Source organism: Triticum urartu, chromosome 2A (genome assembly GCF_056163025.1).
Source record: "Triticum urartu cultivar PI428250 chromosome 2A, HENAU_Tu73, whole genome shotgun sequence".
NCBI classification, from domain to species: Eukaryota; Viridiplantae; Streptophyta; class Magnoliopsida; order Poales; family Poaceae; genus Triticum; species Triticum urartu.
In genome coordinates, this window is record NC_141874.1 from 81,310,022 (window position 1) to 81,331,742 (window position 21,721).

Consider the following 21,721-nt stretch of genomic DNA (forward strand, 5'->3'; position numbering starts at 1 on the left):
AAAATGATATGACGGTTTAGTCTCTCAAAGATGTTCATAGGGTTAGGATCTGTGTGTGTGTGTTCGTAAGAGTGAGTGTATGTGCGCATATATGAACATATGCAACTGTACTATGTTAAAATTTGGTGTACACGGGCGGGAATGGAAATGGAACTATGAACTGTGCACAAGCAGCGCAGAGTGACAATGGTCCAGGAAGCCATGCAATGGTACGCCTCGTCGGTTAAGATCTGCGACAGGGTCGGCACGCCTCGTCGTTTAAGATACTTCCTCCATTTGAAAAAGGTTGTCCTTCAAATGGATATATCTAGCACTAACTTTGTGCTAAATATGTCTATTTGAATGACAAGTTTAGTATAAGCTTTTTCAGATGAAAGGAGTATGTGAAAAGATATGATGCTATATACAAATTGAAATACTTTAGGAGGTCCGATTCATTAAGAGAAAGAATGGATTGGACAAGGAGAGCATCTATGCTCCAGCACAGAATAACACTTTTGTAAGGTATCCCTGGTCTTCTTGGAGAAGACTTGCTTTAATTTGCCGAGATATTCTCTTCCTCAATTTCAAACTTATCTCCATCAGAGCATAAGTCATTAATATTAGTGTTAATATCAGTATCACTAGTGTCAGTACGACCAGATGAGCTGCAACCCATTTCTTCATTATCCCCAACTTCCTTATTCAAAAGCATATGAAGCCTAGCCACCTCATGTTTTCTCCACAGTCGTCCCTTCATATCCGGCCTCTAAAACCATACAACATATACAATGTACTAGCAACTACGTAGATCAAAACACACAACAAACAAACATAGAGCATACCAGCAAACGGACATAGTTCATACTTCATACAACCAAATGATATCTTAGCTTATCGTCGGACATGAGCAAACTCATACTAAAAAAATGATAAACGGAGATGGAGAAGGGCCAAGGAAATCACCATTTATTCGTTGGCCCCTTCCCCTTGAGATCGCCGGTGCGGCAGTACACCTCCGAGTAGGCGTCGGTGGCGGGAGGGGTGTATTCATCGAAGTTGGAGCCGTCGTAGGAGGAGGTGATGCCGGTCATCTGACGGACCTCACGTGCCTGCTCCTTCGATAGTCGGGCGGCCTGGCTTTGGCTGCCACATCCTCCACCTCCTCGCGCTCTGACTGCTCGATGGCGAGCCAGAGTGCCTTGGCGAGCGACTGGTAGATGACCGCCGCGAGGAACTGCTTGTCCGGATCTGTCTACGCGCGCACACGGGATCGGAGAGAGGACATCACTTCAGCCACCGCCGCCCTCTCCCCGCTGCCCCTCGTAGCATGTGGCGCGAGCCTCAGATTCCATCGTTGCCTCTGTGTTCGCAGCGGCGTCAACGTGGGCACAAGGACCCAGCGGTGCCAGGGACGCCAGCAAGAGCATGTGCGGAGAAAGGGGCAGGGGCGGCGTACCGGGAGCTGTGAGGAGCCGGCGTCGTTGTCTGCATTGTGCCACCGAGTGATGGGGGGCGGCATGGAGCTAGAGCTTCCGTTGTCGCCCTTTTCCAGCTGCGACCAGCAATGCGGATGCAGACGGTGAGCTCCTCATTGTCGTCTGCCTCCACCTTGCGCAGCAGCGACTCCCAGTTGACGGGTCATTGCTACTGGACACTGTGCTGCCGGAACTCGACATTGAATCAAAAGGGGAGAGGAAATGGAGAGTGCAATAGAGACGAAGAGTGTGGGTTGACACAGGTGTAGGGTTCAACTGGGTGGGGATATTTGTGGGGTTCGGGTGGGCCGGTCTGACTTGGCGGATGCGTCAAGGGCTCAGGGCATGTGTGAGCCTCCCCAATTCTCAAATCCGTCCTAAATTTAGACTAGATTTGAGGGGTGCCGGTTAGTATAAGGCCGGTTTAAGGAAAGACTAGCTTAGTCACGTTTTCTGACCAGGCCATACGGTTGGGTAGTTTGGGAGCACGGCTGCTAATGCTATCATGTCATGTCAATGATCCAGAGAGAGCTGCGAGCGGGACGTGCGTACTTAGAGCATTACTAGTAGAACCCTCAAACCCTTATAGCAGTTTTAAGGATTGAGAAGTGCCAGTTTTTGACATTTTTAAGGGTTGAAAAACAGGGGCAAAGACTAGAACCCTCAAACCCAACCCTTAAAGACTAGAACCCTCAAACCCAACCCTTAAACTGCTTTAAGAGTTGGATTTGAGGGTTCTAGTCTTTGCCTCAACCCCAACCTTTAAAATTGTCATTTCATATATCACACATTTCATCATATGACATATCACAAATTCCATCACATTTGACATAAAACAATAATCATTCTAGTTATTATTACAACACCGAATAAAACAATAATCACTCAAATTATTACAACAATGTTTGAGAAAATTACACTAATTGTTCGAATCAAATAGGACATAGAAAAGTAAAACAAAGATACATCATGGGCCAATGCGCTGCCCATCCAACTGCTAGTGGTGCTCTACTAGATCATCCCGAAGCCGACCATGAGTGGTTGCATCCTCAATCTCATGATGTGCTTGAAGAAAAGCGTGTATGCGAGAAGGGTTTCTTTCCGGTTGCACACGGGTACCAACATTGTCATAGAAACAAGGGAGGTTTAACCCTCTCTCATCCTCTAGGATCATGTTGTGTAGAATCACACAACATTTCATGATGTTCATCAAGGTTTTTTTTGTCCCAAAACCGAGCTGGACCACGAACTATGGCAAACCTTGCTTGCAAAACACCGAAAGCTCTCTCAATATTCTTGCGGGCTGCCTCTTGTGCCTTGGTGAAATGAGCCTCTTTTCTTGTTAAGGGCACCCCATTTTTCTCCTTGATAGACTTCACAAGAGTTGCCCATTCGGGATAGATGCCATCGGTGAGATAGTATCCCATTGAGTACTCATTGTCCATGATTTTATAGTTGCAAGCTGGAGCATCCCCAGAAATTAATCTTTTGAACAAAGGAGATCTATTGAGGATATTGATATCATTGAGTGTTCCCGGGAACCCAAAGAATGCATGCCAAATCCATGTGTCCTGAGATGCTACGGCCTCAAGCACAATGGTAGCATCACGGCTTTTACCGCAATACATTCCGTGCCATGCCTTTGGGCAATTTTTCCACCTCCAATGCATGCAATCAAGACTACCTAGCTGAAGGAAATATGCCCTAGAGGCAATAATAAAGTTATTATTTATTTCCTTATATCATGATAAATGTTTATTATTCATGCTAGAATTGTATTAACCGGAAACATAATACATGTGTGAATACATAGACAAACAGAGTGTCACTAGTATGCCTCTACTTGACTAGCTCGTTAATCAAAGATGGTTATGTTTCCTAACCATGAACAAAGATTTGTTATTTGATTAACGAGGTCACATCATTAGTTGAATGATCTAATTGACATGACCCATTCCATTAGCTTAGCACCCGATCGTTTAGTATGTTGCTATTGCTTTCTTCATGACTTATACATGTTCCTATGACTATGAGATTATGCAACTCCCGTTTGCCGGAGGAACACTTTGTGTGCTACCAAACGTCACAACGTAACTGGGTGATTATAAAGGAGCTCTACAGGTGTCTCCAATGGTAGATGTTGGGTTGGCGTATTTCGAGATTAGGATTTGTCACTCCGATTCTCGGAGAGGTATCTCTGGGCCCTCTCGGTAATGCACGTCACATAAGCCTTGCAAGCATTGCAACTAATGAGTTAGTTGCGGGATGATGTATTACGGAACGAGTAAAGAGACTTGCCTGTAACGAGATTGAACTAGGTATTGGATACCGACGATCGAATCTCGGGCAAGTAACATACCGATGACAAAGGGAACAACATATGTTGTTATGCGGTCTGACCGATAAAGATCTTCGTAGAATATGTAGGAGACAATATGGGCATCCAGGTCCCGCTATTAGTTATTGACCGGAGATGTGTCTCGGTCATGTCTACATTGTTCTCGAACCGTAGGGTCCACACGCTTAACGTTACGATGACAGTTATTATGAGTTTATGCATTTTGATGTACCGAAGGTTGTTCGGAGTCCCGGATGTGATCACGGACATGACGAGGAGTCTCGAAATGGTCGAGACATAAAGATTGATATATTGGAAGCCTATGTTTGGATATCGGAAGTGTTCCGGGTGAAATCAGGATTTTACCGGAGTACCGGGAGGTTACCGGAACCCCCCGGGAACCATATGGGCCTTAGTGGGCTTTAGTGGAAAGGTGAAAGGGGCAGCCCAAGGTGGCTGCGCGCCTCCCCCCCCCCTCCCCTAGTCCTATTAGGACTAGGAGAGGTGGCCGGCCCCCCTTCCCTCTCTCCCCACTTGAGGATTCCTATTCCAACTAGGATTGGGGGGGAGTCCTACTCCCGGTAGGAGTAGGACTCCTCCTGGCGCACCCCAAGGCTGGCCGCACCTCTCCCCCCTTGCTCCTTTATATACAGGGGCAGGGGGCACCTCTAGACACACAATTGATCCCCGTGATCGTTCCATAGCCGTGTGCGGTGCCCCCTGCCACCATATTCCACCTCGATCATATTGTAGCGGTGCTTAGGCGAAGCCCTGCGACGGTAGAACATCAAGATCGTCACCATGCCGTCGTGCTGACGGAACTCTTCCCCGACGCTTTGCTGGATCGGAGCCCGGGGATCGTCATCGAGCTGTACATGTGCTAAGAACTCGGAGGTACCGGAGTAACGGTGCTTGGATACGACTACTTCCTCTACGTTGTGTGATCGCTTCCGCAGTCGGTCTGCATTGGTACGTAGACAACACTCTCCCCTCTCGTTGCTATGCATCACCATGATCTTGCGTGTGCGTAGGAAATTTTTTGAAATTACTACGTTTCCCAACAGTGACATCCGAGCCTAGGTTTTATGGTTTGATGTTATTTGCACGAGTAGAACACAAGTGAGTTGTGGGCGATATAAGTCATACTGCCTACCAGCATGTCATACTTTGGTTCAGCGGTATTGTTGGACGAGACGACCCGGACCAACATTACGCGTACGCTTACGCGAGACCGGTTCCCCCGACGTGCTTTGCACACAGGTGGCTTGCGGGCGACTGTCTCTCCAACTTTAGTTGAACCGAGTGTGGCTACTCCCGGTCCTTGCGAAGGTTAAAACGGAGTCTATTTGACAAACTATCATTGTGGTTTTGATGCGTAGGTGAGAATGGTTCTTGCTTAAGCCCGTAGCAGCCACGTAAAACTTGCAACAACAAAGTAGAGGACGTCTAACTTGTTTTTGCAGGGCATGTTGTGATGTGATATGGTCAAGGCATGATGCTAAATTTTATTGTATGAGATGATCATGTTTTGTAACCGAGTTATCGGCAACTGGCAGGAGCCATATGGTTGTCGCTTTATTGTATGCAATGCAATCGCGATGTAATGCTTTACTTTATCACTAAGCGGTAGCGATAGTCGTGGAAGCATAAGATTGGCGAGACGACAACGATGCTACGATGGAGATCAAGGTGTCACGCCGGTGACGATGGTGATCATGACGGTGCTTCGGAGATGGAGATCACAAGCACAAGATGATGATGGCCATATCATATCACTTATATTGATTGCATGTGATGTTTATCTTTTTATGCATCTTATCTTGCTTTGATTGACGGTAGCATTATAAGATGATCTCTCACTAAATTATCAAGAAGTGTTCTCCCTGAGTATGCACCGTTGCCAAAGTTCGTCGTGCCCAGACACCACGTGATGATCGGGTGTGATAAGCTCTACGTCCATCTACAACGGGTGCAAGCCAGTTTTGCACACGCAGAATACTCAGGTTAAACTTGACGAGCCTAGCATATGCAGATATGGCCTAGGAACACGGAGACCGAAAGGTCGAGCGTGAATCATATAGTAGATATGATCAACATAACGATGTTCACCATTGAAAACTACTCCATCTCACGTGATGATCGGTTATGGTTTAGTTGATTTGGATCACGTGATCACTTAGAGGATTAGAGGGATGTCTATCTTGAAGGAAATATGCCCTAGAGGCAATAATAAAGTTATTATTTATTTCCTTATATCATGATAAATGTTTATTATTCATGCTAGAATTGTATTAACCGGAAACATAATACATGTGTGAATACATAGACAAACAGAGTGTCACTAGTATGCCTCTACTTGACTAGCTCGTTAATCAAAGATGGTTATGTTTCCTAAACCATGAAACAAAGAGTTTTTATTTGATTAACGAGGTCACATCATTAGTTGAATGATCTGATTGACATGACCCATTCCATTAGCTTAGCACCCGATCGTTTAGTATGTTGCTATTGCTTTCTTCATGACTTATACATGTTCCTATGACTATGAGATTATGCAACTCCCGTTTGCCGGAGGAACACTTTGTGTGCTATCAAACGTCACAACGTAACTGGGTGATTATAAAGGAGCTCTACAGGTGTCTCCAATGGTAGATGTTGGGTTGGCGTATTTCGAGAATAGGATTTGTCACTCCGATTGTCGGAGAGGTATCTCTGGGCCCTCTCGGTAATGCACATCACATAAGCCTTGCAAGCATAGCAGCTAATGAGCTAGTTGCGGGATGATGTATTACGGAACGAGTAAAGAGACTTGCCAGTAACGAGATTGAACTAGGTATTGGATACCGACGATCGAATCTCGGGCAAGTAACATACCGATGACAAAGGGAACAACGTATGTTGTTATGCGGTCTGACCGATAAAGATCTTCGTAGAATATGTAGGAGCCAATATGGGCATCCAGGTCCCGCTATTGGTTATTGACCGGAGAGGTGTCTCGGTCATGTCTACATTGTTCTCGAACCGTAGGGTCCGCACGCTTAACGTTACGATGACAGTTATTATGAGTTTATGCATTTTGATGTACCGAAGGTTGTTCGGAGTCCCGGATGTGATCACAGACATGACGAGGAGTCTCGAAATGGTCGAGACATAAAGATTGATATATTGGAAGCCTATGTTTGGATATCGGAAGTGTTCCGGGTGAAATCGGGATTTTACCGGATTACCGGGAGGTTACCGGAACCCCCCGGGAGCCATATGGGCCTTATTGGGCTTTAGTGGAAAGGTGAAAGGGGCTGCCCATGGTGGGCTACGCCCCCCCCCTCCCCTAGTCCTATTAGGACTAGGAGAGGTGGCCGGCCACCTCTCTCTCTCTTTCCCTCTTGGGAATCCTATTTGGAATAGGATTGGGGGGGGAGTCCTACTCCCGGTAGGAGTAGGACTCCTCCTGCGCCTCCATAGGGCTAGCCGCACCCCTCCCCCTTGGCTCCTTTATATACGGAGGCAGGGGGCACCTCTAGACACACAAGTTGATCATTGAGATCATTCCTTAGCCGTGTGCGGTGCCCCCTGCCACCATATTCCACCTCGATGATATCGTTGTAGTGCTTAGGCGAAGCCCTGCGTCGGTAGAACATCAAGATCGTCACCACGCTGTCGTGCTGACGGAACTCCTCCCCGAAGCTTTGTTGGATCGGAGCCCGGGGATCGTCATCGAGCTGTACGTGTGCTAAGAACTCGGAGGTGCCGGAGTAACGGTGCTTGGATCGGTCGGATCGGGAAGAAGACGTACGACTACTTCCTCTACGTTGTGTCAACGCTTCCGTTGCGATCTACAAGGGTACGTAGATCATACTCTCCCCCTCGTTGCTATGCATCACCATGATCTTGCGTGTGCGTAGGAAAATTTTTGAAATTACTACATTCCCCAACAGTGGTATCAGAGCCTAGGTTTTATGGTTTGATGTTATTTGCACGAGTAGAACACAAGTGAGTTGTGGGCGATATAAGTCATACTGCCTACCAGCATGTCATACTTTGGTTCAGCGGTATTGTTGGACGAGACGACCCGGACCAACATTACACGTACGCTTACGCGAGACCGGTTCCCTCGACGTGCTTTGCACATAGATGGCTTGCGGGCGACTGTCTCTCCAACTTTAGTTGAACCGAGTGTGGCTACGCCCGGTCCTTGAGAAGGTTAAAACGGAGTCTATTTGACAAACTATCTTTGTGGTTTTGATGCGTAGGTGAGATTGGTTCTTGCTTAAAGCCCGTAGTAGCCACGTAAAACTTGCAACAACAAAGTAGAGGGCGTCTAACTTGTTTTTGCAGGGCATGTTGTGATGTGATATGGTCAAGGCATGATGCTAAATTTTATTGTATGAGATGATCATGTTTTGTAACCGAGTTATCGGCAACTGGCAGGAGCCATATGGTTGTCGCTTTATTGTATGCAATGCAATCGCGATGTAATGCTTTACTTTATTACTAAGCGGTAGTGATAGTCGTGGAAGCATAAGATTGGCGAGACGACAACGATGCTACGATGGAGATCAAGGTGTCGCGCCGGTGACGATGGTGATCATGACGGTGCTTCAGAGATGGAGATCACAAGCACAAGATGATGATGGCCATATCATATCACTTATATTGATTGCATGTGATGTTTATCTTTTCATACATCTTATCTTGCTTTGATTGACGGTAGCATTATAAGATGATCTCTCACTAAAATTATCAAGAAGTGTTCTCCCTGAGTATGCACCGTTGCCAAAGTTCGTCGTGCCCAGACACCACGTGATGATCGGGTGTGATAAGCTCTACGTCCATCTACAACGGGTGCAAGCCAGTTTTGCACACGCAGAATACTCAGGTTAAACTTGACGAGCCTAGCATATGCAGATATGGCCTCGGAACATGGAGACCGAAAGGTCGAGCGTGAATCATATAGTAGATATGATCAACATAACGATGTTCACCATTGAAAACTACTCCATCTCACGTGATGATCGGTTATGGTTTAGTTGATTTGGATCACGTAATCACTTAGAGGATTAGAGGGATGTCTATCTAAGTGGGAGTTCTTAAGTAATTTGATTAATTGAACTTAAACTTATCATGAACTTAGTACCTGATAGTATCTTGCTTGTTTATGTTGATTGTAGATAGATGGCTCATGCTGTTGTTCCGTTGAATTTTAATGCGTTCCTTGAGAAAGCAAAGTTGAAAGATGATGGTAGCAATTACACGGACTGGGTCCGTAACTTGAGGATTATCCTCATTGCTGCACAGAAGAATTACGTCCTGGAAGCACCGCTGGGTGCCAGGCCTGCTGCTGGAGCAACACCAGATGTTATGAACGTCTGGCAGAGCAAAGCTGATGACTACTCGATAGTTCAGTGTGCCATGCTTTACGGCTTAGAACCGGGACTTCAACGACGTTTTGAACGTCATGGAGCATATGAGATGTTCCAGGAGTTGAAGTTAATATTTCAAGCAAATGCCCGGATTGAGAGATATGAAGTCTCCAATAAGTTCTGTAGCTGCAAGATGGAGGAGAACAGTTCTGTCAGTGAGCATATACTCAAAATGTCTGGGTATAACAATCACTTGATTCATATGGGAGTTAATCTTCCAGATGATTGCGTCATTGACAGAATTCTCCAATCACTGCCACCAAGCTACAAGAGCTTCGTGATGAACTATAATATGCAAGGTATGAACAAGACTATTCCCGAGCTCTTCGCAATGCTGAAAGCTGCGGAGGTAGAAATCAAAAAGGAGCATCAAGTGTTGATGGTTAACAAGACCACTAGTTTCAAGAAAAAGGGCAAAGGGAAGAAGAAGGGGAACTTCAAGAAGAACGGCAAGCAAGTCGCTGCTCAGGAGAAGAAACCCAAGTCTGGACCTAAGCCTGAAACTGAGTGCTTCTACTGCAAGCAGACTGGTCACTGGAAGCGGAACTGCCCCAAGTATTTGGCGGATAAGAAGGATGGCAAGGTGAACAAAGGTATATGTGATATACATGTTATTGATGTGTACCTTACTAGAGCTCGCAGTAGCACCTGGGTATTTGATACTGGTTCTGTTGCTAATATTTGCAACTCGAAACAGGGACTACGGATTAAGCGAACACTGGCAAAGGACGAGGTAACGATGCGCGTGGGAAACGGTTCCAAAGTCGATGTGATCGCGGTCGGCACGCTACCTCTACATCTACCTTCGGGATTAATATTAGACTTAAATAATTGTTATTTGGTGCCAGCGTTAAGCATGAACATTATATCTGGATCTTGTTTGATGCGAGACGGTTATTCATTTAAATCAGAGAATAATGGTTGTTCTTTTTATATGAGTAATATCTTTTATGGTCATGCACCTTTGAAGAGTGGTCTATTTTTAATGAATCTCGATAGTAGTAACACACATATTCATAATGTTGAAGCCAAAAGATGCAGAGTTGATAATGATAGTGCAACTTATTTGTGGCACTGCCGTTTAGGTCATATCGGTATAAAGCGCATGAAGAAACTCCATACTGATGGACTTTTGGAACCACTTGATTATGAATCACTTGGTACTTGCGAACTGTGCCTCATGGGCTAGATGACTAAAACGTCGTTCTCCGGTACTATGGAGAGAGCAATAGATTTGTTGGAAATCATAAATACCGATGTATGTGGTCCGATGAATATTGAGGCTCGTGGCGGATATCGTTATTTTCTCACCTTCACAGATGATTTAAGCAGGTATGGGTATATCTACTTAATGAAACATAAGTCTGAAACATTTGAAAAGTTCAAAGAATTTCAGAGTGAAGTGGAAAATCATCGTAACAAGAAAATAAAATTTCTACGATCTGATTGTGGAGGAGAATATTTGAGTTACGAGTTTGGTGTACATTTGAAAAAATGTGGAATAGTTTCGCAACTCACGCCACCCGAAACACCACAGCGTAATGGTGTGTCCGAACGTCGTAATCGTACTTTACTAGATATGGTGCGATCTATGATGTCTCTTACCGATTTACCGCTATCGTTTTGGCGTTATGCTCTAGAGACGGCCGCATTCACGTTAAATAGGGCACCATCAAAATCCGTTGAGACGACGCCTTATGAAATATGGTTTGGCAAGAAACCAAAGTTGTCGTTTCTTAAAGTTTGGGGCTGCGATGCTTATGTGAAAAAGCTTCAACCTGATAAGCTCGAACCCAAATCAGATAAATGTGTCTTCATCGGATACCCAAAGGAGACTGTTGGGTACACCTTCTATCATAGATCCGAAGGCAAGACATTCGTTGCTAAGAATGGATCCTTTCTAGAGAAGGAGTTTCTCTCGAAAGAAATGAGTGGGAGGAAAGTAGAACTTGACGAGGTAACTGTACCTACTCCCTTGTTGGAAAGTAGTACATCACAGAAAACTGTTTCTGCGACACCTACACCAATAAGTGAGGAAGTTAATGATAATGATCATGAAACTTCAGAACAAGAAACTACTGAACCTCGTAGATCAACCAGAGTGAAATCCGCGCCAGAGTGGTACGGTAATCCAGTTCTGGAAATCATGCTACTAGATCATGATGAACCTACGAACTATGAAGAAGCGATGGTGAGCCCAGATTCCGCAAAGTGGCTTGAAGCCATGAAATCTGAGATGGGATCCATGTATGAGAACAAAGTATGGACTTTGGTTGACTTGCCTGATGATCGGCAAGCAATTGAGAATAAATGGATCTTCAAAAAGAAGACTGACGCTGATGGTAATGTTATTGTCTACAAAGCTCGACTTGTCGCAAAAGGTTTTCGACAAGTTCAAGGGGTTGACTACGATGAGACCTTCTCACCCGTAGCGATGCTTAAGTCTGTCCGAATCATGTTAGCAATTGCCGCATTTTATGATTATGAAATTTGGCAGATGGATGTCAAAACTGCATTCCTGAATGGATTTCTGGAAGAAGAGTTGTATATGATGCAACCGGAAGGTTTTGTTGATCCAAAGGGAGCTAACAAAGTGTGCAAGCTCCAGCGATCCATTTATGGACTGGTGCAAGCCTCTCGGAGTTGGAATAAACGCTTTGATAGTGTGATCAAAGCATTTGGTTTTATACAGACTTTCGGAGAAGCCTGTATTTACAAGAAAGTGAGTGGGAGCTCTGTAGCATTTCTGATATTATATGTGGATGACATATTACTGATTGGAAATGATATAGAATTTCTGGATAGCATAAAGGGATACTTGAATAAGAGTTTTTCAATGAAAGACCTTGGTGAAGTTGCTTACATATTAGGCATAAAGATCTATAGAGATAGATCAAGACGCTTAATTGGACTTTCACAAAGCACATACCTTGACAAGATTTTGAAGAAGTTCAAAATGGATCAAGCAAAGAAAGGGTTCTTGCCTGTGTTACAAGGTGTGAAGTTGAGTCAGACTCAATGCCCGACCACTGCAGAAGATAGAGAGAAAATGAAAGATGTTCCCTATGCTTCAGCCATAGGCTCTATCATGTATGCAATGCTGTGTACCAGACCCGATGTGTGCCTTGCTATAAGTTTAGCAGGGAGGTACCAAAGTAATCCAGGAGTGGATCACTGGACAGCGGTCAAGAACATCCTGAAATACCTGAAAAGGACTAAGGATATGTTTCTTGTATATGGAGGTGACAAAGAGCTCACCGTAAGAGGTTACGTTGATGCAAGCTTTGACACTGATCCGGACGATTCTAAATCGCAAACTGGATACGTATTTACTTTAAACGGTGGAGCTGTCAGTTGGTGCAGTTCTAAACAAAGCGTCGTAGCGGGATCTACATGTGAAGCGGAGTACATAGCTGCTTCGGAAGTAGCGAACGAAGGAGTCTGGATGAAGGGGTTCATGTCCGATCTAGGTGTCATACCTAGTGCATCGGGTCCAATGAAAATCTTTTGTGACAATACTGGTGCAATTGCCTTGGCAAAGGAATCCAGATTTCACAAGAGGACCAAACACATCAAGAGACGCTTCAATTCCATCCGGGATCTAGTCCAGGTGGGAGACATAGAGATTTGCAAGATACATACGGATCTGAATGTTGCAGACCCGTTGACTAAGCCTCTTCCACGAGCAAAACATGATCAGCACCAAGGCTCCATGGGTGTTAGAATCATTACTGTGTAATCTAGATTATTGACTCTAGTGCAAGTGGGAGACTGAAGGAAATATGCCCTAGAGGCAATAATAAAGTTATTATTTATTTCCTTATATCATGATAAATGTTTATTATTCATGCTAGAATTGTATTAACCGGAAACATAATACATGTGTGAATACATAGACAAACAGAGTGTCACTAGTATGCCTCTACTAGACTAGCTCGTTAATCAAAGATGGTTATGTTTCCTAAACCATGAAACAAAGAGTTGTTATTGATTAATGAGGTCACATCATTAGTTGAATGATCTGATTGACATGACCCATTCCATTAGCTTAGCACCCGATCGTTTAGTATGTTGCTATTGCTTTCTTCATGACTTATACATGTTCCTATGACTATGAGATTATGCAACTCCCGTTTCCGGAGGAACACTTTGTGTGCTACCAAACGTCACAACGTAACTGGGTGATTATAAAGGAGCTCTACAGGTGTCTCCAATGGTAGATGTTGGGTTGGCATATTTCGAGAATAGGATTTGTCACTCCGATTGTCGGAGAGGTATCTCTGGGCCCTCTCGGTAATGCACATCACATAAGCCTTGCAAGCATAGCAGCTAATGAGCTAGTTGCGGGATGATGTATTACGGAACGAGTAAAGAGACTTGCCAGTAACGAGATTGAACTAGGTATTGGATACCCACGATCGAATCTCGGGCAAGTAACATACCGATGACAAAGGGAACAACGTATGTTGTTATGCGGTCTGACCGATAAAGATCTTCATAGAATATGTAGGAGCCAATATGGGCATCCAGGTCCTTCTATTGGTTATTGACCGGAGAGGTGTCTCGGTCATGTCTACATTGTTCTCGAACCGTAGGGTCCGCACGCTTAACGTTACGATGACAGTTATTATGAGTTTATGCATTTTGATGTACTGAAGGTTGTTCGGAGTCCCGGATGTGATCACGGACATGACGAGGAGTCTCGAAATGGTCGAGACATAAAGATTGATATATTGGAAGCCTATGTTTGGATATCGGAAGTGTTCCGGGTGAAATCGGGATTTTACCGGATTACCGGGAGGTTACCGGAACCCCCCGGGAGCCATATGGGCCTTATTGGGCTTTAGTGGAAAGGTGAAAGGGGCTGCCCATGGTGGGCTGCGCGCCTCCCCCCCTCCCCTAGTCCTACTAGGACTAGGAGAGGTGGCCGGCCACCTCTCTCTCTCTCTTTCCCTCTTGGGAATCCTATTTGGAATAGGATTGGGGGGGGAGTCCTACTCCCGGTAGGAGTAGGACTCCTCCTGCGCCTCCATAGGGCTGGCCGCACCCCTCCCCCTTGGCTCCTTTATATACGGAGGCAGGGGGCACCTCTAGACACAAAAGTTGATCATTGAGATCGTTCCTTAGCCGGGTGCGGTGCCCCCTGCCACCATATTCCACCTCAATCATATCGTTGTAGTGCTTAGGCGAAGCCCTGCGTCGGTAGAACATCAAGATCATCACCATGCCGTCGTGCTGACGGAACTCCTCCCCGAAGCTTTGCTGGATCGGAGCCCGGGGATCGTCATCGAGCTGTACGTGTGCTAAGAACTCGGAGGTGCCGGAGTAACGGTGCTTGGATCGGTCGGATCGGGAAGAAGACATACGACTACTTCCTCTACGTTGTGTCAACGCTTCCGTTGCGATCTACAAGGGTACGTAGATCATACTCTCCCCCTCGTTGCTATGCATCACCATGATCTTGCGTGTGCGTAGGAAATTTTTTGAAATTACTACGTTCCCCAACATATCTAAGTGGGAGTTCTTAAGTAATTTGATTAACTGAACGTAAACTTATCATGAACTTAGTACCTGATAGTATCTTGCTTGTTTATGTTGATTGTAGATAGATGGCTCGTGCTGTTGTTTCGTTGAATTTTAATGCGTTCCTTGAGAAAGCAAAGTTTAAAGATGATGGTAGCAATTACACGGACTGGGTCCGTAACTTGAGGATTATCCTCATTGCTGCTCAGTAGAATTACGTCCTGGAAGCACCACTGGGTGCCAGGCCTGCTGCTGGAGCAACACCAGATGTTATGAACGTCTGGCAGAGCAAAGCTGATGACTACTCGATAGTTCAGTGTGCCATGCTTTACGGCTTAGAATCGGGACTTCAACGACGTTTTGAACGTCATGGAGCATATGAGATGTTCCAGGAGTTGAAGTTAATATTTCAAGCAAATGCCCGGATTGAGAGATATGAAGTCTCCAATAAGTTCTATAGCTGCAAGATGGAGGAGAACAGTTATGTCGGTGAGCATATACTCAAAATGTCTGGGTATAATAATCACTTGATTCAGATGGGAGTTAATCTTCCAGATGATTGTGTCATTGACAGAATTCTCCAATCACTACCACCAAGCTACAAGAGCTTCGTGATGAACTATAATATGCAAGGGATGAACAAGACTATTCCCGAGCTCTTAGCAATGCTGAAAGCTGCGGAGGTGGAAATCAAGAAGGAGCATCAAGTGTTGATGGTCAACAAGACCACTAGTTTCAAGAAAAAGGGCAAAGGGAAGAAGAAGGGGAACTTCAAGAAGAACGGCAAGCAAGTTGCTGCTCAGGAGAAGAAACCCAAGTCTGGACCTAAGCCTGAAACTGAGTGCTTCTACTACAAGCAGACTGGTCATTGGAAGCGGAACTGCCCCAAGTATTTGGCGGATAAGAAGGATGGCAAGGTGAACAAAGGTATATCTGATATACATGTTATTGATGTGTACTTTACTAGAGCTCGCAGTAGCACCTGGGTAATTGATACTGGTTCTGTTGCTAATATTTGCAACTCGAAACAGGGACTACGGATTAAGCGAACACTGGCAAAGGACGAGGTGACGATGCGCGTGGGAAACGGTTCCAAAGTCGATGTGATCGCGGTCGGCACGCTACCTCTACATCTACCTTCGGGATTAATATTAGACCTAAATAATTGTTATTCGGTGCTAGCGTTAAGCATGAACATTATATCTGGATCTTGTTTGATGTGAGACGGTTATTCATTTAAATCAGAGAATAATGGTTGTTCTATTTATATGAGTAATATCTTTTATGGTCATGCACCTTTGAAGAGTGGTCTATTTTTAATGAATCTCGATAGTAGTAACACACATATTCATAATGTTGAAGCCAAAAGATGCAGAGTTGATAATGATAGTGCAACTTATTTATGGCACAGCCGTTTAGGTCATATCGGTATAAAGCGCATGAAGAAACTCCATACTGATGGACTTTTGGAACCACTTGATTATGAATCACTTGGTACTTTCGAACCGTGCCTCATGGGCAAGATGACTAAAACGTCGTTCTCCGGTACTATGGAGAGAGCAACAGATTTGTTGGAAATCATACATACCGATGTATGTGGTCCGATGAATATTGAGGCTCGTGGCGGATATCGTTATTTTCTCACTTTCACAGATGATTTAAGCAGGTATGGGTATATCTACTTAATGAAACATAAGTCTGAAACATTTGGAAAGTTCAAAGAATTTCAGAGTGAAGTGGAAAATCATCGTAACAAGAAAATAAAGTTTCTACGATCTGATCGTGGAGGAGAATATTTGAGTTACGAGTTTGGTGTACATTTGAAAAAATGTGGAATAGTTTCGCAACTCACGCCACCCGAAACACCACAGCGTAATGGTGTGTCCGAACGTCGTAATCGTACTTTACTAGATATGGTGCGATCTATGATGTCTCTTACCGATTTACCGCTATCGTTTTGGCGTTATGCTCTAGAGACGGCCGCATTCACGTTAAATAGGGCACCATCAAAATCCGTTGAGACGACGCCTTATGAAATATGGTTTGGCAAGAAACCAAAGTTGTCGTTTCTTAAAGTTTGGGGCTGCGATGCTTATGTGAAAAAGCTTCAACCTGATAAGCTCGAACCCAAATCAGATAAATGTGTCTTCATCGGATACCCAAAGGAGACTGTTGGGTACACCTTCTATCATAGATCCGAAGGCAAGACATTCGTTGCTAAGAATGGATCCTTTCTAGAGAAGGAGTTTCTCTCGAAAGAAATGAGTGGGAGGAAAGTAGAACTTGACGAGGTAACTGTACCTACTCCCTTGTTGGAAAGTAGTACATCACAGAAAACTGTTTCTGCGACACCTACACCAATAAGTGAGGAAGTTAATGATAATGATCATGAAACTTCAGAACAAGAAACTACTGAACCTCGTAGATCAACCAGAGTGAAATCCGCGCCAGAGTGGTACGGTAATCCAGTTCTGGAAATCATGCTACTAGATCATGATGAACCTACGAACTATGAAGAAGCGATGGTGAGCCCAGATTCCGCAAAGTGGCTTGAAGCCATGAAATCTGAGATGGGATCCATGTATGAGAACAAAGTATGGACTTTGGTTGACTTGCCTGATGATCGGCAAGCAATTGAGAATAAATGGATCTTCAAAAAGAAGACTGACGCTGATGGTAATGTTATTGTCTACAAAGCTCGACTTGTCGCAAAAGGTTTTCGACAAGTTCAAGGGGTTGACTACGATGAGACCTTCTCACCCGTAGCGATGCTTAAGTCTGTCCGAATCATGTTAGCAATTGCCGCATTTTATGATTATGAAATTTGGCAGATGGATGTCAAAACTGCATTCCTGAATGGATTTCTGGAAGAAGAGTTGTATATGATGCAACCGGAAGGTTTTGTTGATCCAAAGGGAGCTAACAAAGTGTGCAAGCTCCAGCGATCCATTTATGGACTGGTGCAAGCCTCTCGGAGTTGGAATAAACGCTTTGATAGTGTGATCAAAGCATTTGGTTTTATACAGACTTTCCGAGAAGCCTGTATTTACAAGAAAATGAGTGGGAGCTCTGTAGCATTTCTGATATTATATGTGGATGACATATTACTGATTGGAAATGATATAGAATTTCTGGATAGCATAAAGGGATACTTGAATAAGAGTTTTTCAATGAAAGACCTTGGTGAAGGTGCTTACATATTAGGCATAAAGATCTATAGAGATAGATCAAGACGCTTAATTGGACTTTCACAAAGCACATACCTTGACAAGATTTTGAAGAAGTTCAAAATGGATCAAGCAAAGAAAGGGTTCTTGCCTGTGTTACAAGGTGTGAAGTTGAGTCAGACTCAATGCCCGACCACTGCAGAAGATAGAGAGAAAATGAAAGATGTTCCCTATGCTTCAGCCATAGGCTCTATCATGTATGCAATGCTGTATACCAGACCTGATGTGTGCCTTGCTATAAGTTTAGCAGGGAGGTACCAAAGTAATCCAGGAGTGGATCACTGGACAGCGGTCAAGAACATCCTGAAATACCTGAAAAGGACTAAGGATATGTTTCTCGTATATGGAGGTGACAAAGAGCTCACCGTAAGAGGTTACGTTGATGCAAGCTTTGACACTGATCCGGACGATTCTAAATCGCAAACCGGATACGTGTTTACTTTAAACGGTGGAGCTGTCAGTTGGTGCAGTTCTAAACAAAGCGTCGTAGCGGGATCTACATGTGAAGCGGAGTACATAGCTGCTTCGGAAGCAGCGAACGAAGGAGTCTGGATGAAGGAGTTCATATCCGATCTAGGTGTCATACATAGTGCATCGGGTCTAATGAAAATCTTTTGTGACAATACTGGTGCAATTGCCTTGGCAAAGGAATCCAGATTTCACAAGAGGACCAAACACATCAAGAGACGCTTTAATTCCATCCGGGATCTAGTCCAGGTGGGAGACATAGAGATTTGCAAGATACATATGGATCTGAATGTTGCAGACCCGTTGACTAAGCCTCTTCCACGAGCAAAACATGATCAGCACCAAGGCTCCATGGGTGTTAGAATCATTACTGTGTAATCTAGATTATTGACTATAGTGCAAGTGGGAGACTGAAGGAAATATGCCCTAGAGGCAATAATAAAGTTATTATTTATTTCCTTATATCATGATAAATGTTTATTATTCATGCTAGAATTGTATTAACCGGAAACATAATACATGTGTGAATACATAGACAAACAGAGTGTCACTAGTATGCCTCTACTTGACTAGCTCGTTAATCAAAGATGGTTATGTTTCCTAACCATGAACAAAGAGTTGTTATTTGATTAACGAGGTCACGTCGTTAGTTGAATGATCTGATTGACATGACCCGTTCCATTAGCTTAGCACCCGATCGTTTAGTATGTTGCTATTGCTTTCTTCATGACTTATACATGTTCCTATGACTATGAGATTATGCAACTCCCGTTTGCCGGAGGAACACTTTGTGTGCTACCAAACGTCATAACGTAACTGGGTGATTATAAAGGAGCTCTATAGGTGTCTCCAATGGTAGATGTTGGGTTGGCGTATTTCGAGATTAGGATTTGTCACTCAGATTCTCGGAGAGGTATCTCTGGGCCCTCTCGATAATGCACATCACATAAGCCTTGCAAGCATTGCAACTAATGAGTTAGTTGCGGGATGATGTATTATGGAACGAGTAAAGAGACTTGCCAGTAACGAGATTGAACTAGGTATTGGATACCGACGATCGAATCTCGGGCAAGTAACATACCGATGACAAAGGGAACAACGTATGTTGTTATGCGGTCTGACCGATAAAGATCTTCGTAGAATATGTAGGAGTCAATATGGGCATCCAGGTCCCGCTATTGGTTATTGACCGGAGATGTGTCTCAGTCATGTCTACATTGTTCTCGAACCGTAGGGTCCACACGCTTAACGTTACGATGACAGTTATTATGAGTTTATGCATTTTGATGTACCGAAGGTTGTTCGGAGTCCCGGATGTGATCACGGACATGACGAGGAGTCTCGAAATGGTCGAGACATAAAGATTGATATATTGGAAGCCTATGTTTGGATATCGGAAGTGTTCCGGGTGAAATCGGGATTTTACCGGAGTACCGGGAGGTTACCGGAACCCCCCGGGAACCATATGGGCCTTAGTGGGCTTTAGTGGAAAGGTGAAAGGGGCAGCCCAAGGTGGCTGCGCGCCTCCCCCCCTCCCCTAGTCCTATTAGGACTAGGAGAGGTGGCCGCCCCCCCTTCTCTCTCTCCCCACTTGAGGATTCCTATTCCAACTAGGATTGGGGGGGGGAGTCCTACTCCCGGTAGGAGTAGGACTCCTCCTGGCGCGCCCCAAGGCTGGCCGCACCTCTCCCCCCTTGCTCCTTTATATACAGGGGCAGGGGGCACCTCTAGACACACAATTGATCCCCGTGATCGTTCCATAGCCGTGTGCGGTGCCCCCTGCCACCATATTCCACCTCGATCATATTGTAGCGGTGCTTAGGCGAAGCCCTGCGACGGTAGAACATCAAGATCGTCACCACGCCGTCGTGCTGACGGAACTCTTCCCCGACGCTTTGCTGGATCGGAGCCCGGGGATCGTCATCGAGCTGTACGTGTGCTAAGAACTCGGAGGTACCGGAGTAACGGTGCTTGGATCGGTCGGATCGGGAAAACGTACGACTACTTCCTCTACGTTGTGTGATCGCTTCCGCAGTCGGTCTGCGTTGGTACGTAGACAACACTCTCCCCTCTCGTTGCTATGCATCACCATGATCTTGCGTGTGCGTAGGAAATTTTTTGAAATTACTACGTTTCCCAACACTAGCATCCCCGGCCATCCCCTTTTTTCATTCATTTCCATTAATCTCTTTGTATCTTCCTCGTTTGGTGCCCGAAGATACTACTCACCATACAACCGGATGACCAACTTGGAAAACCTACGAATTGACTCCGTGGTTGTATCTTGCCCAATGTGAAGATACTCGTCGGTATAATCCGCGGGTATGCCATAAGCGAGTACCCGCATTGCCGTCGATATCTTTTGATATGCACTAAACCCCATGATACCGGCGGCAGATCTACGACGTTTAAAGTAATAGGAGGCGGCCTCACAATCGGTGACAATCTTCACAAACAAACTACGCCGCATTTGGTACCTTCTGCGGAAGAGACGAGGAGGGTATGTAGGTACCTCCGCGAAGTAGTCTTCCATCAAATGCTCGTGTCCGAGAGCGCGGTTCCGGTAGATGGTGACTCGCCCCATCTTCGACCCTCTCCTCTGATCCATCAGCTTCACGCGGTTTTCAAACGATTGCACGTCAATGAGGAGGCTCATCATCTCGACGTCGTCGTCTTGCAACAACTCGTCGATGTCCGAATCGTCGGATGACGACCAACCCGACGAATCGGACAACGAGTCCATGTCGTTATTGTTCACCTCCATCTACACAATACAACAAACAATAAATTGTGAGTGCCAACAATGAATCAGAAAGGAAAAAAAATAAAACAAAAAGAAAGAAAAAAGGAGGCATACCTGCGGGGAGCTCGAGGCGGCGGCGGCTGCCTCTGGCCCGCCTGGCCTCTGGCGCGGCGGCTCGAGGAGGCCTGAGGCCGGCCTGCCTCTGGCCGCTGGGGGGGCGGGAGGCCGCTGGGGGCGGGAGGCGGCTGGGGGGCGGGGGCGGGGAACGACGGCTAAGGCGGGCGGCCGGGGGGCGGGGCGCGGCGGCTAGGGGAGGTGGAAGAGAGGAGGCGGGGCGGGAGGCCAGGGGCCGGGGCGCGGGGCGGGAGGCGGCGGGCAACGGCGGATCCGGCGGCGGGGGGTGTGGCGCAGGGGCGGGACGGCCGGCGTGCGTCGAGGGGAGGCGGGGGGCCGGCCGGATTGGCGGCAGGCGACAGCCGGCGGCTTGGGAGGGAGGAGGCGGGAGGTTGGGGACGGGAAATTTCTCTCCCGCGCGACGAGGGAAG

The 21,721-nt window shown here is 45.6% G+C and overlaps 1 pseudogene; it reads right to left on the bottom strand.

The window, feature by feature from the left end:
* Window positions 1-1,069: 1,069 nt before the first annotated feature.
* On the bottom strand, window positions 1,070-21,197 carry LOC147983936 (uncharacterized; annotated as a pseudogene).
* Between the last annotated feature and the right edge of the window lie 524 nt (window positions 21,198-21,721).